Here is a 14,382-nt window from a genome sequence, read left to right as displayed (position 1 = left end):
CCTTCTGTCTGATACAGTGGCAGGGCAGGACTGTAACAGGACGCAGCTCACTTGCAATGAGCGAGTCTAGGCAGTTCATCCAGCGGTGTTTCATTTTAAAGAGAAGCAGTTGTTAAAGATAAAATTGATGTTGTTCTTTTTCTTACAGGTCCTTCGGTCTTGGAGACTCTGAGGGAGCCTCTGCACCCAGGGAAAATGTTACCCTTTACTGCGGGGGGAAGGGTAAACCAGTAGGGGACACAGTACAATCCCCACCCTACTGGGAGGGGCGGGAGGGAGGTGTGGCCGTCACTGTATTAAGTCGATGTTGGGAAACGTTTTAACATCTGGAGCCTTTGTGGGTGGAAATCTGTCTCCAGTTACAACTCTGCACTGGATGTGAAGAAGCAAAAACAAATCTATTCAGTCTACTCACAAAACAGTACATTCTGGAAAATGATGGGGAATTGTACCAAACAAGAACCATACAAATGATGCATAGGGATAAGAAAGAGGAAAAAATTTACAGCGCACAATAAAGGAAACCTAAGAATGGGGGTTACAAACAGTAAAGGAGCTTTTTTTTTTTTTAAGTTAAAGGTTTTTATATAAATTTTCCCACGTGGTGGGGCCTCATTTTGCATGCTGATACAGAACTACACAAAGCCAATAGTGTTAGAATCGGCTTGCCTTCCCGCAGTAGATACCGGTTCTTGGAAGTTACAATTTAAGGTACCCCAGAAAGAAGAAAAAAAAAAAGTTGGAAATAAAGCAAAAGAAATTTCAACAATGAAACACCCTGTGAAATGCCAAATGAGTCACTCCTTTTAACTTTGTGGGGTGGGCAGGGAGAGAGGGGGAATAAGTGGGGTTGGGCGGACCAGCCCCAAATCTGTCATCTTACTTTTGCATTAAAACATTAATGTAGTGGATATAATTTGATGGTTGTACTTGATTAGATTTAATTTCTAGGCCAAGACTTTAAAGTGCAGTTTAAGGTTCAGGCATGCCTTCTGGCTCATAGTGCTTGAGAGTAATTAAAACTAGTGGGAAAGTAGCATGCTTGCATCAGTGACACTGGTATTCATTTACCTATGTTGCGCCAGTTTGTGCTGCAGTTTACCGATTCAAGTTAGCCCTGCATTTAAAATTCCTTTATAAGATTTGTGGGTTTTATTTTTATTAAGATTATAGCTATATAAAGTACTGTAGTTTACAGCTAGGCCTTGAAATACCTTTTTTAGGATCTGTTAGGAATAAGATTGGTATTGTATCGTGTGTAACCTGCACAATGTGGAAAGCTGATATACTGTGCAAAACCTTGCCTATGTACTGTCAGTGTGGTGTGCTTTCTGCATGGTTATATGCTACTAGTGATTTTATCAAAAATTCTAAAATTCAAATCACATGGTCGGAGATCTGTAAAAGGCTGCATAAGCGTTACTTGGCACATAAGAAAGACCATTTGTACAAGTTGAAAACAATTGATTGCTATATTTCAATGTTTATTCCCATTCAGCATTGCCTTCTAAGCTTTCTTTTGTTGTTTTCCTTTTTGTTTGTTCAAAGCATGATCTTGAAGATGTGTTTCGGTTCATGGATGTGATGCAGGGTTCCTACACTGTATTGGCGCATGTTGGTGGCCCTCTGTGCCCTAAGCATAAGCACACGGGGTGCAAGTTCAAAGCTACAGAGTGACAGTCGCTTTGGATCCTCTTCATTTCATTTGGTTAGCTTTTCTGTTATTTTTCTCTACTTACATGTATTCCTGTGAATAAATCCTTGTTCAGTTAACCCTTTACTTTTCCTTCCATGTGTATTTTCTTATATACTGTGAATGTGAGAACCTAACTGGTACACTTGACCTTGTGTCCATGTGAAAGTGCAGATCTTATTAGTTTGGATTGCCTGTGCAGTGTATCCCATGATGAAGGAAAAATGGAGAGATTGTCCTTTTTTCTTTTTCTTTTGTTTTTTTTTTTTTTTTTTAACTCTGCTGGTCAGAGATGAAGCCACGCCTTTCCATTTTTCAATGCTGCATATTTAATCTGCAACAACAAAAAAATGTTAAGCCATAACAGCCTTTTTATATTTCAGTTTGTCACCTTTGCATTGCGTAATAAACCCTGGATAACCATTTTTATAAGCAGTTGCTCCTCTTTGCATGGTTCTGTTCTCTCAGAGTTTCGAATGATGCAGCCATTGCACTCAAGTTTGAGCTATGTGTGTGGGTTTATAAATACTGTTGGAAAGTCCAAATGCATGGTGGCATGCAGAAAGGGGTGTGCGTGTGTGTGTGTCTGCTTTCATTTTTTTAATATGTTCTTTCATCCTCTTTCCTTTCCTTTGGCTTTGCAAATTTCAGTCGGTAGAGCCTGAAACAAAACCATTTTGTAATGCCCAGTTTATTTAAAGTTGTGACTTGGATTCAGAAAGGGCTGTGGCTTTTTGCTTTCTAGTTCAGTTAACGTTGCTGGGAGCTCAAAGTTCAGTCTTAGTGTGTGGTCGCTGTTTTAACCTTAAGTTGTAGTAATACTGGATAGTATTTCAGATATTTTTTTAGGATTTAGTATGGGAGATAAATATCCTGGAGTGGGTAGTGACTATTTTAAATGGAAACAGCCATTTCCTCTCTGATGATCACAGTGGAAAACAAACATGGGAAGAACGGACTCCATGCATCTGGGCTTGTATTGACCGAAGGCAATGTCGTGAAGTGAGGCAGATGTTTAATGACAGTGTGCCCAATTTTGCAGTCCATTTAATACTAAAAATGCCAAATTTGAAGAAAAAGAATTTAAAAGAACATAAAAGTGCATACTCGTGGCAGCCTGAGGCTGGGCTGGCCCTGCGTGTGTGCGCCCCCTGGAGGGTACTGTTTCTCATTCGTGTTGCAGATGACATAGTGTAGCGCAGGAGTTGGCAGAGGCCATCTTAAGTTCTCTTCCGAGGTAAGCTTTGATTTAGCATTCACTGTTCTGAGAAGACCTGATCCATCATGGGATGAATATTATATATATGTGTGTGTGTATACTTATATACACACACACATATATATATAAACCAAACTGAGTTGGCGTGTAGTCTCACGAGTTCTGAGTGTTGCCTGAGCGTCCTCGATGGTGGGTTTGTCTTGGTGACGTTGCAGTGTTCCTGCCTCGGCAGGCTTCGGGCACGGCTTCCCGCAGCTGCTGCTCACACGCTAAGTGCTGGGTGCCGTTGCTGTGCTCGGCTGCACGGCTAGCCGCTGCTAGGGACGGAGATTTTCTACTTGAATCTTTTTATGTTGTAGGAACCTCAGGAGGTCCGTGTTTACTGTCTGATATATGCCTTCTTTTTCCTGTCTGAGCTTCTCTCTTTGAAGGATTCTAACAGAACAAAAGCTGCTGATCAACCTAAGTTGGAAACAGAAAGTGTGTTTTTAGTTGTAATTTAAATGCACGTCTGGCAGTTCCATGTTACAGTCCATTAGCAAGTGAACCTAGTGCCACAGATTGTCATTTGTTCAGCAAAGGATTTTGCTTTTTGTATTGTCTGATCTCTTCAGTGACTTCATATTGTATAAAAAAAAAATCACTTTTATATTTTTGGTTGGTTGTTTCCCAAATAATCAACATGTAAATAGTCTTTGAGAGCCAGTTCCGATGCTTTGCATTATTGCTACTTGATTTTGTTACTAAGCAAGCAAACTGCAGGATAGGTTGTAAAACACTTAACCAAGCCATTACATATTACAGACAAAACAAGTAGCATACGTTTTATAAGTAACATATTGATATAAACACTGTGATTTTTTTGGTTAAGACTTTTTCATTGATCTGAATTGCTTAAATTGCATATATTGTAAGATAGAATCAGATGTATATTTTAGAATAATTTCAACTTTCCTCTTAATGCTTTGTCTACTCAGTTGTAAAATATTGAGATACACGTTTTATCTCAGGTGAATACTCCTGCCAGTTTTGTTTGGTGACGTGCTATAAAGGGTCGCCGTACGTTTTTCAACAACTTTCATTGAGAATCTTCCCATTTGGTCTATTTCTTTGGTTTTGTTTTTATTTAGTTCCCTCCCCCCCCCAATTACTCTAGCAAGCAAGGGTGGTGTAAAAACTCCTTCGACAGATCTTCCGCGTGCAGGTTTGTCTGAAAGCGAGTTAAACTTGACCCTCCTTTTTTTCCGAAACTTCAAAACAGCAAAATGCGAATTTGTCTCTGCTCTGTAAAACTGTTCCGCATAGCTGAAATGCCAGGATAAAACTGTGTCTTAAACTCTGTAGTCTAAACATAAGTTCTTTTGCCATGAGGAAAATGGTTTTTAGCTTCATAAAGTTAATCTATATTATTCATATTGAATGTATTAACAGATAATGGTGCAAAAACATTCTTCCCGAGAGAAGAATGCCTCATGCGTAACTAGTACAGATCCTTCCTTCGGTAGTAGTGAGAAACACAGCTTGGCTTATGGAATTAATTTTTGCAAATAATACAGGGACTGGGTAGCAGACACTAACTGCTGGTACTTTTACTGTGAAGTGCAGGCACTGAGGCCCGTGCCAGCTGGTCCAGGGTGGTCGAGGACCCGGGAGATTCCCAAGGAAGAGCTGTGTGGACAATGTTATCTCGTAGTGACACCGTGCAGTGGCTCTGTGCGCCAACAGTGCGTTTCATAGCGTAGTAACCATGGAGACGGCACCTGTCTCCCGAATCTTTACATCAAGGTTGGTTCATTCACCTGCAGACAGTCAAGGACAGCTTTTTTCCACATTGGCATTACTTCATCGTACATCATCTTTATGTCTAATTATTACACATTTTTTAGGTGTTAGTTTCTTAAACATTTAAGTTACAGCAACTTTTTTTACGGCTTATATCCTTAGAATGTGCTGTGGTTTTGTTTTTTAGAGATGCATTATGACTAAATACGTGCGTGATTTTGAGGAAAGTGAAAGTGATGGTTTTTGTCACCTTTTACACATGAAAAAAAATCTGTTTGCCAAGGTAGTCTGTTGCTAATTAGAAGACCAGTAGGTTTCTTTGTATCGCAGTTTTTGTTGATGTGTGGTAGGAGCCAGTCCAGCCAGCTATCCTGATGCCTGTCTGTGTTCTGGTTAGCCTGGCAGTGCTGGCCCCCGACAGGGGCCTCCTCAAGGGATCCTGCTGTACTTCCCGCATCATTTTGCTTTTCTTTGTGAATGTGTAACCGGACTGAGTGTGGGTGACTTAACGGAGATAATCATTAGACCATACTATAGAATTAATTTTACTTAATAGTTTATCTGATGAGAAGAGACATTTAAACATAGCAAATGTCTTCATACTCTGAAGCAGTTCGGCTATTCGTGTTAACAGTGGGTGCAATAATTGAGTAGTGTTAGCTTTAGTTATAAATAACTGGATCTTTCTGCTGACAACTTGGGTTGTATGAGTTATGCTTAAAAAGCTTTAAGTCTGACGTTTCCTGTACCTGCCACACTATGTTAGAATATGTCCTTCAAACAGATCTTCCTGCAACTTCTCCAAATGTACTAAATTGATACTCCTTCTAACTCTGTGCTAACAGATCTTCATTTTAAATAGAATACGGTTTTAATTTTTGATAAGCTGCTGACTTTTAAAGAGAGTTTTTTGGGGCCACCAAATATTTTGGATCATGCAGAGAATATATATTGTACTGTAGTAATTTTGTATTTACATTTGTATGATGTGACATAATAGATGTGAATGTTAATCACTGCTTGACCCTGTTAATAAAGTTGTTTAACTATAGATGTTGCACTCTGGTTTTTAAATAAAAGGAAATGAACTTTGTTCACAACCCTGCCCTATTTGGGGTCATTTAGGTCTTGTGTTTTGTTCTGGTGTTTTGTTTGTTCTGTTTTGTTTTTGTCTAGTTTGGACTTTCTGTTTTTCCCTTAGCTTACACGATAGAGCGTTCTTACTATTTAACGTCTTCTTTAATTGAGCATTTTCTCATTTGTATAGGGTAGTGGAACCTATTTTTCTCTACGTTGAAATGTCTAAACAGTTTTACCTGCAGCTGTTTGAGAGTGGGGAGAATACTGCTTAGCAGAAGGGGCACTCCAGGTGAAGTGGCCAATACAGAACGCGACATCAGGGCGGGCTGCCTGGCTGTGCTTTGTGTTTGTCCCGTAAGGCCTTCCCATTACCCTGCAGACACTGAAGACGGAGGCAGTAATCCATTAATATAGTTGCGTTACTAATTGAATGTATTAATCAATACTTCAGTAGACATATACATCACTGAAAGTTTAGTTTACTTAAGATTTAGAACAGAAAAGGGCCTAAGGACAAACTAGTGCACCCCAAAACCTGCTTAAAGTAAGTGAGGCTTGGATCTCTCCCCCTCGCTTACCTGTGTGTGAGAAGTTTGAGAGACTTCAGTTCTTGAGGAGAGGGAAAAATTGGAACTTGGGTATCATGTTCTGAAACATCTTCAAGAGAGAGTTTCAGATTCCAGTTCAGACTTAGGTTATAGGAGAAAGTTCAGGTCTGCATAAATCACTAGTTATTCTAGGTTTTAATTTGCTACTACAATCAGAAATTGTGCTCGAAGCTGAGAGTCACTACCTGTGTTAGGTAAAGGGTCTTTTTCTTCATTTGAACAATTGAGCTGCCTTGGTAAATGAGCGAGGCTGGCTTTCTGGTTTCTAAAGCCGACGGGCGTTTTTACCTGCAAGACATTGATCTGGTTCCAGCAACTCCCATCCCACGTGCTTAGGGCTCATCACAGAGACGGGCACTGGGGCTACACGGGGCAAAGCTTGGATTTTCTCCACTGAACAACTGAGTAAAGAAATTGCCTGGAACTGTGACTCATCAGTAATGCTGAATCTGTCAACTTGTGAATAAGACCACGTTGCAACGTCTGTAGTGTTCATTTGGACTGCTTGCAAGTCCGTTTGAAGGTTCAGCACAAGTTCTTGAAGCATTAGCATACAGATGGGCAATGAATATTGGACATTTCTTTAGTAGGTATGTTGTATCCAGGCTGGCAGGAAATACCCAATCCCATTGGAGCCACAGGCTCTGTGCTCAGTTTACAGATTCCTTACTGTTGGACTAGCAAGAAATCAGGTCTAATCTTTCGCAGAAGGTTGTGATGAGGCTCCCGAGGCTGTGTGCATGAGTAGTGGCTTCCTAGTGGATGTGTCGGGTCAAGACCAGGTGGGTGGAGTCACGTGGCCAGTGGAAGTTGTGCCGAGGTGCACTGTTGGTGTGATCATGTGATGTTCCATGCAGACGATGTGAACCTGCATATGGCATGGTCGATAATCTCCAGCCTTGCGTTGCAGGCTGCCGTTGTCTCACAGGGAGCTGCCTGCTCAGGAGTGCCATGAGAAGCAGCCGAAGATGATGTCTGCACAAGACTCGCTGTTTCTGGCCCGGCGCGGTGGTGCAGTGGTTAAGGTCCTCGCCTTGCACGCCCGGGATCCCATATGGGCACCGGTTCTAATCCCGGCAGCCCCGCTTCCCTTCCAGCTCCCTGCCTGTGGCCCGGGAAAGCAGTCGAGGACAGCCCAAAGCTTTGGGACCCTGCACCCGCGTGGGAGACCCGCAAGAGGCTCCTGGCTTCAGATTGGCATAGCATCAGCCGTTGCGCTCACTTGGGGAGTGAATCATCGGACGGAAGATCTTCCTCTCTGTCTCTCCTCTCTGTATATCTGCCTTTCCAATGAAAAAATAATAAAAATAAATCTTTAAAAAAAAAAAAAGACTCGCTGTTTCAAGTGGACTGTGGGGGAGAAGCTACAAGAGTGAGGGTGCAGGAACTTGAGATTGAGTTGTCTGAGATTGTTCCAGGAGAAGCAAGCAAGGACTAATGCTGTGGAATAGGAGAGCTTGATGTGTTACATGAGAAACGGGCACAGAGCTGGAATGCCCAAAGCGAGGCGGATGGGAAGGTAGCAAGAGATTAGACCGCAGGGCAGCAGTGGCGAAGGCAGAGAGGAGCCGTGGGCGTGTCTCAGGGCAAGCCTGCAAGCTCAGCCCTGCGCGTGCGCTGTGGGTCTTTGGCCTTTCCGCCCTTTGGGTTCAGCCATTAGCTTTAAGAAGTGGTTAGCATGAGAGGGTTCAGGCGTGATAACCTGACTGAAGATAGAAAATGAATTTTTTTAAGGGTTTTTTTTTTAATTTATTGGAAAGAGGGAGAGACAGATCTTCCATTCACTGCTTCACTCCCCAAGTGGTCGTCAGCAGCTGGAGCTGAGCTGGTCCGAGGCCAGGAGCTTCCGGGTCTCCCACGAGGGTGCAGGGTCCCAAGGCTTTGGGCCGTCCTCGACTGCTTCCCCAGGCCACAGGCAGCCTCTTCCGGGTCTCCCACGCGGGTGCAGGGTCCCAAGGCTTTGGGCCGTCCTCGACTTTCCCCAGGCCACAGGCAGGGAGCTGGGACACAAATCTGCACCCCTGTGAGATCCCAGCACATGCAAGACAAGGATTTAGCCACCAGGCCTGGTGTTTCAGCCCACGAAACCAAAGTCATCTGCGGGCTAGAGAAAAACAGCCGGGATCTGGGCACCAGGAACTCCCAGATGAATCTCCCACCTGGGTAACAGGAACCCAAATATTTGGGACCGTCTTCCGCTGCCTCCACAAGCACAAAAGCAGAAGGCCTAGTCAAACAGACTGTCTGCACTTGGCACATGCGAAGTGAGTGTCCCAGCTGACAGCCAGAGCCCCTGATTTTTCTAAGACTTGTGGCCAATGGTGTGAGCTCAGCAAGCTGAGAACTTGCCGCGTCCGTGCCAGCACCATTTTGGATTCAGGGCTTCCTCACCTGGAGTACAGCTCCCTGCTGATGTGCCTGGGAAAGCAGCAGACCACAGACCAAGGGCTTGGGCCACCCTCGCTGCTTCCATCCGGCCCGGCTCCAGGCATTGCAGCCTTTTGGGAAGTCAGTTGGAAGATGGAAGCTCTCTGCCTCTCAATTCACTGTCTTTAAGAGAAAGTTTACATGACAGTTTGGGGAACTTTGTAGGTCCTTTCACCAAAAAAAAAAAAAAAAAAAAATGGGGGTGGGGGTGTCAGGTGAGGAGGGGTTCAAGCTACACTTCACAAGTCATTAAGATAACCAGATAGAGAAATGAGTTAAGGGTGTGATTAATTCAAAGTGGTGGGCGTGGTTGGTTGAAAGCTACCTAAGCTCCTGACACAGTCAGGCCAGCGCTGTATGTGTGTACACAGTCAGTGGTGGAGTGACTGTTAGGCAGTGCACACCTGTTGCAGCCTCTTTGACCTAAACTCATTTCCTGACTCCTTAACCCACAAGAGCCCATAGACAGATAGTGCTGAAATAGCTTTATGTACATTAATGTGGCAATAAATAAATAAATTTTATAAAGCAAGCTCAGGGGACACCAGTTCCTGAGAACTTGGCAGAAAAAGGAACCAAAAGTGCAGATTCAGTATATTGAACGATATCCGTGAAACTGCGTCCACTAGAGGGAGCCAGTTAGCTGGATAAACGCTGACTACAGTGTCTGTAGGACGCCAGGCAGAGCCGTGTCATCAGCCGGTTTCTACACTCAGGTCATGTTGACACTGTAGGAAGATAACCCTGACAGTGGTTTCATTCAGAGCAGTTTCTAAATCATAGTATTCTCTGCGGCGTGCAGGGTGAGGATATTCCCTGAAGATCAAATGCAAAGTTTTAATCCAGACAGGATGTGAGGCTGAGCATCGCTTCCAGGCTTCCGGGTGAAGCCTTGCTGTGTGTGGGCCTCACAGGAGCCTCCGAGTTCCTTCTGACGGTAACGACGATAAAGACGTGAACTCAGAAGGCCAGGGTCTTTGCCCAAGTGTCCGCAGTGCCCTGAGAAATTCCCGAGACAAAGCAGACAGTCAATAAATATTTGTTAAATGAAGAATGTCTACGTGCTTAATGCGCGTTAGCTTTTCTTCGGGGCAGCTTCTAAGGTCAATGCTGTTCATTCCTACTCCACTGAGAAGCAAGCAAGTGCACTGGGCAGCGGAGCCAGCCGTGCACGCCCTTGTTCCTGTCAGGCTGGGGGTGCACCGGGCCACCACCTAGGATTCCAGGGATGGCAGCACGGAGAGGATCTTCCCACTCTCCCATCTGGTCCAGGAGGGATGGGAGGGTGCGATCAGCTTAGCACCCACTCAGGGCTGCCACGCTGCCCCCAGCCCTAACCCCTGCCCGTTGTCTGATGCTGCCTTGCAGTTTCCGGAAGGAAAGGAATGAACTGTCCTGATCCCAGCCCAGCCCTGCCCCTCCCTGCCCTGTCCATGACCCAAATGGAGCCATTTCCTGGGTCTTTGGCTGGAACCATTGCCGCCCGTGGCTTCCCAATGGGAATTACTATTCCGGCTGTGTTATTGTCCCAAGGAATTTCATGTCATGTTGCTATTTATGTTTGTCTTTTGAAGCCACCGATTTGATCTCATTTGCAGTGCTGATAAAGAAGAGCTGGCTTCTTGAAAACTTTTTTAATCTGCCGGAAGTCAATATAGAACTTAAATAATGATAGAGTTGGTTGTTAATAAAACTCATTTACTGTTAGCATAATCCACTGCCTACCTGCACCAGATGGGATTCTGTATTCTTTGTGGTTGGACGTTACTGTCCTGTAGCTCTGTATTTCACTTTGAATGGGTATCCCAGCAGAAACAGATCTATTGAATTGTTCAGGAAAACCTATGAACATTGAGAAAGCCGCTCCTGGGAAGCCCAAAAGCCTGTTGACATTCAGATTTATTGAGCTTTTAGATGTCGATTTCTTATGGTCCCAATGTTGACTGATCAGAACTTCTCCAACCTCGGCCCCTTCTGCCCCTCAGGCATGCAGAGAGGACGGCCCAGGCCTGTGTGCTGGCCCTTTGCCATGCCTGAACTGGCTGCTTCCTGGGAACTCCTCCCCCAGAAGCCACAGCACCTGCCCCCAGGGGCCTTCCCTCCCTACACAACGCGCCATCATCTCCCCCCATTTTGTTTTTCAGAGCAAGACACTTGGTGTTTGCCCACAGGGCATGGCAGCAGCCTTTTGTGCCAGGGCGGAAGGCAGGCTAGCGGGGAGCCTAGGGGTGTGGGCTTGCAGGAGGTCGGGGGGATGGCGCCGGCCAGAGCGTGCGTGGACCTGGGGCTCACGTCCAGGCAGAGAGAGCCAGCTTGGGGATTTCCCCATATGTTTGGTCCCTGACAGGATAGGAAGGGAAGGGAAAAGCCTAATTTAGCAAGCTGGCCTGGTGGGCTGGTGCACCGGGTTTGGGGAACTTTGAATGGGCTTGGGTCTTGGGTGTGCAAAAGGGCAAGGTCCCAGGCCAGCACATGCGCCAGGACCTTGGGACCCTAGTGGGCAGGCAGAACTCCAGAGCAACACTCCACCCCACCGGAAGAGCAGGCTCTGGAAGGCTGGGCTGCGGAGCCCATGTGCTCCTGGGCACAGGAACTACGGATTGCCCGAGGAAGGGGAAAGGAGGGAAGGAGGTGTGGGAGGGAGGACCACTGAGGAAGTATATTGCAGGTGAGGAATGGCTTCTGCAGACTCCCATCAAGGCCACTCTGTACTTGCAGGTAAGGAGGCTGAGACCCAGCGGCTTGGAGAGGAGAAACTAAAAGACCTTTATGGCTCAGACTGATGCACCAGCCCACTGGGAAACCTGAGCTGGGCTAGTGTGCATAGATCACTGCCCACCACTCACTGGTGCACACTGTGGATGGGGCCAGGGGCTTCCCTGGCAGGGCTGGATCACAGTACCTGCCAGTGAGAGTTGGAACAAGGGACGGGTAATGTTGGGCTAGGCCAGGACACTAGCCAGCACATGAAAACCAGGTCTGGGAACAGATGCTGTGGGGTGTATGTGGGCCCACACCTGTGGAACTGCAATTTCCACTGGTTTGTTTAAGAACTGGGGGTGGTGATGGGCTAAGCTAGGCATGACCATGGAATCACCCTGACCCTTATTGGTACTGGTGTTGGGAATAGGCCAGGATGGTGCAAGCTGCAGCATTCATGGGCGCACCCAAGAATAGGGTGTGGTGATTGCCGGGCCACAACATCCACCAGCTCATTCAAAGGCTGGGATAGGAGGGGCAGACTGTGCTGGGTAAGGGCCTCATACCTGCTGGCACATGTGGGTTCTGGGTCTGGAAGTGTGCCTGGCGGGGGCACTTGGGAGCCTCCCCTGGTGGGACATAGCTCCTGCTTGTGAATAAGTTATTCAGGTCAGGATGGACAAGGCCAACAGGTGTGTGGTTGGTTCTAGAGGTGAGTGGACTAGGCAGGGCAGACCTAACAGCACACTGGCATGTGCAGGAGGCAGGCTGGAGTGCAGGTCATGTAGGACGAGGCTATCACACCGACTGGTTTGCATGAGCCAGGGATGGGAGCAGACTGAGCAAGGCTAGGCTGCAGGACCTGCCAGTGACAGTTGGGACTTGGGGCAGGCCAGCACAGGCCATGCGGCAGCTCCCAATGCAAAGGCCAAGACAGAATGCGCTATACCAAACTGGGTCAGAGCAACCACTGGCATTCACAAGATCTGTGGCTGGGACTAGGCCTGGGTGGGGAGCAAAGAGGACACCAGCTGGGTTGTGGTTCCCATTGGCAAGCATGAAAGCCAGAATGGGAGCAGTGTTCCTCAGCATAGGTGTGGATTGGGCCTGGGGTGTGTCAGACTGGGCTAGACTCCAGTACCCAGTGGTATCCCTGGGAAACGGTGCGTGTAGGGCAGGCTGGGCTAGCACCTGCTGAGCCACCCAAGAACTCTGTCTAGGTGTGGACCAGGAATGGCTGGGTTGTAACACCCAACAGTAAGAAAAGGATGGGTGTGGGCCAGTTGGTCAAAACCAGTGTTCCTGCCAGGACAAGAGGTGAACCAAGTCAGCCTGGGCCAGGGACCCAGCAGTGTACGTAAGATCTGCAACTGGGAGGAGACCTGATGGAGGAACATGGGGAACGCCCCTGCAAGGACAGAGTCCCTGCAGGTGAGTACAAGAACCAAGGATAGGAGCAGCCCAGACCAAGCCAGGTTACAGCACTCATTGGCATACATGTAGGTCAGGTCTGGGGCTGGGGCCAGTCTGGGCCAGTTCATAGTACCCACTGGCAGATCTGAGATCCAGGACAGGGTGTGGGACAGGCCAGGTCAGGCTGTGGCACCAGCCAGTTCACAACAGGGCTGTCTGGACCGGACTGCAGCACCCACCAGCATGAGCTGCAACTAGGGGTAGATTGGGCTGGACATTTGACAGCTTACAGCACCCGCTGGCAAATGCCAAGGCGAGGTAGGCCATGCCAGACTGGGCCACAGCACACATGAGACCTGAGGGCAGGGGGATGCGAGCCCAATAGAGGAGCTGCGGATGCTCCCTTGCTGGGCCATTGCCCCTACTGGTGAGCATGAGAACTGGGACTAGGGACAGACAAGGCCAGGCAGGGCTACAACACCTGTTGGCCTACATGTGAGCTGGGTTAGGCGGAGACCCAGGCTGGTATCCAGCGGTGCATGGGCCAGAGTAAGTGCAGAGTAAGTGGGCTTTACTGCAACATTGGCTGGCAAATGCCGGGGCTGGGGGCAAGTCCTGTCAAACTAGTCTGCAGAACCACCTGAGGAATGCAAGTTCTGGGACTGAGAGTGGGCCCCGTAGGGAAACTGGGCACATCTCTGATATGTTGCAACTCCTACTGGTAAGCATGAGAATCAGAGCTGGGGATGGCACCTGCTGACATGAGTACGGGCTGGGTAGTGGGGTTGGTTGGGTTGAGCGAGGCTTCATTGATGTGTATGAGAACTGAATGGGATGTGTGACGGGCTAGGCCAGTCTGCTGCACATACTGGCAAGCACAGGAACCAGGGCTGGGGCAGTCCGTGTGGAGGGTTTCCTGGGGTCACTGCGACTAGGCTGTAGCCCCTACTGGTGTACATGAGGACCGAGTGTGTGGTGGGCAGGGTTGGGCTGCACACAGCATCCATTGGCTTATATAAGAGACAGCGCTGGAGACAGAACTGAACCAGCAATTGCAACTACCATTGTGTGTGTAGGCTGGCGTGGGGACAGACAGAGCCAGCCCCTTACCGGCAAGCACACACAGGGCCAGGTCTGGGACACCTCAGTCAGGATTTCTTTGAGGGTCCCCCAGATGAACCGCTGGACTCAGAACTCCAACCATGGGGAGAATCACAGGATGTGTGGTCTGACAGTGGAGAGCACGCCTCAGTGGCTTAGGCGGAGCAATGAACAGTGTGCTCAGATGCACATGGAGGATATGGCAGTCCCATTGAGACCTGTAGAGGACATTTGGTACCACAGCAGAAGAAGGAGGGCAGAACAAATTGGACAGCTACCCCAGCCTTGCGTTGACAGCAAGTACCTGGGCGAATGGAGACTCTGGGTGAGCCATGTCAGCCAGTGGACCTTGGAAGGAT

The 14,382-nt window shown here is 47.4% G+C and overlaps 1 protein-coding gene across 2 annotated transcripts in view; it reads left to right on the top strand.

The window, feature by feature from the left end:
• Positions 1 to 2,969, top strand: part of TNPO1 (transportin 1) — a 76,187-nt gene extending 73,218 nt beyond the window's left edge. For both annotated transcript variants that reach the window (XM_040986183.1, XM_040986184.1), the window contains exon 25: positions 149 to 2,969. The gene's annotated coding sequence lies outside the window, so the exon portion shown is untranslated. The remainder of the gene's footprint in view (positions 1 to 148) is intronic.
• The last annotated feature ends 11,413 nt before the right edge of the window (positions 2,970 to 14,382 follow it).

The sequence above is a fragment of the Ochotona curzoniae genome, unplaced genomic scaffold (genome assembly GCF_017591425.1).
Source record: "Ochotona curzoniae isolate NIBS_2020 unplaced genomic scaffold, NIBS_Ocur_1.0 contig_4501, whole genome shotgun sequence".
Taxonomy (NCBI): Eukaryota; Metazoa; Chordata; class Mammalia; order Lagomorpha; family Ochotonidae; genus Ochotona; species Ochotona curzoniae.
This window is presented reverse-complemented; position numbering and strand designations above follow the sequence as displayed.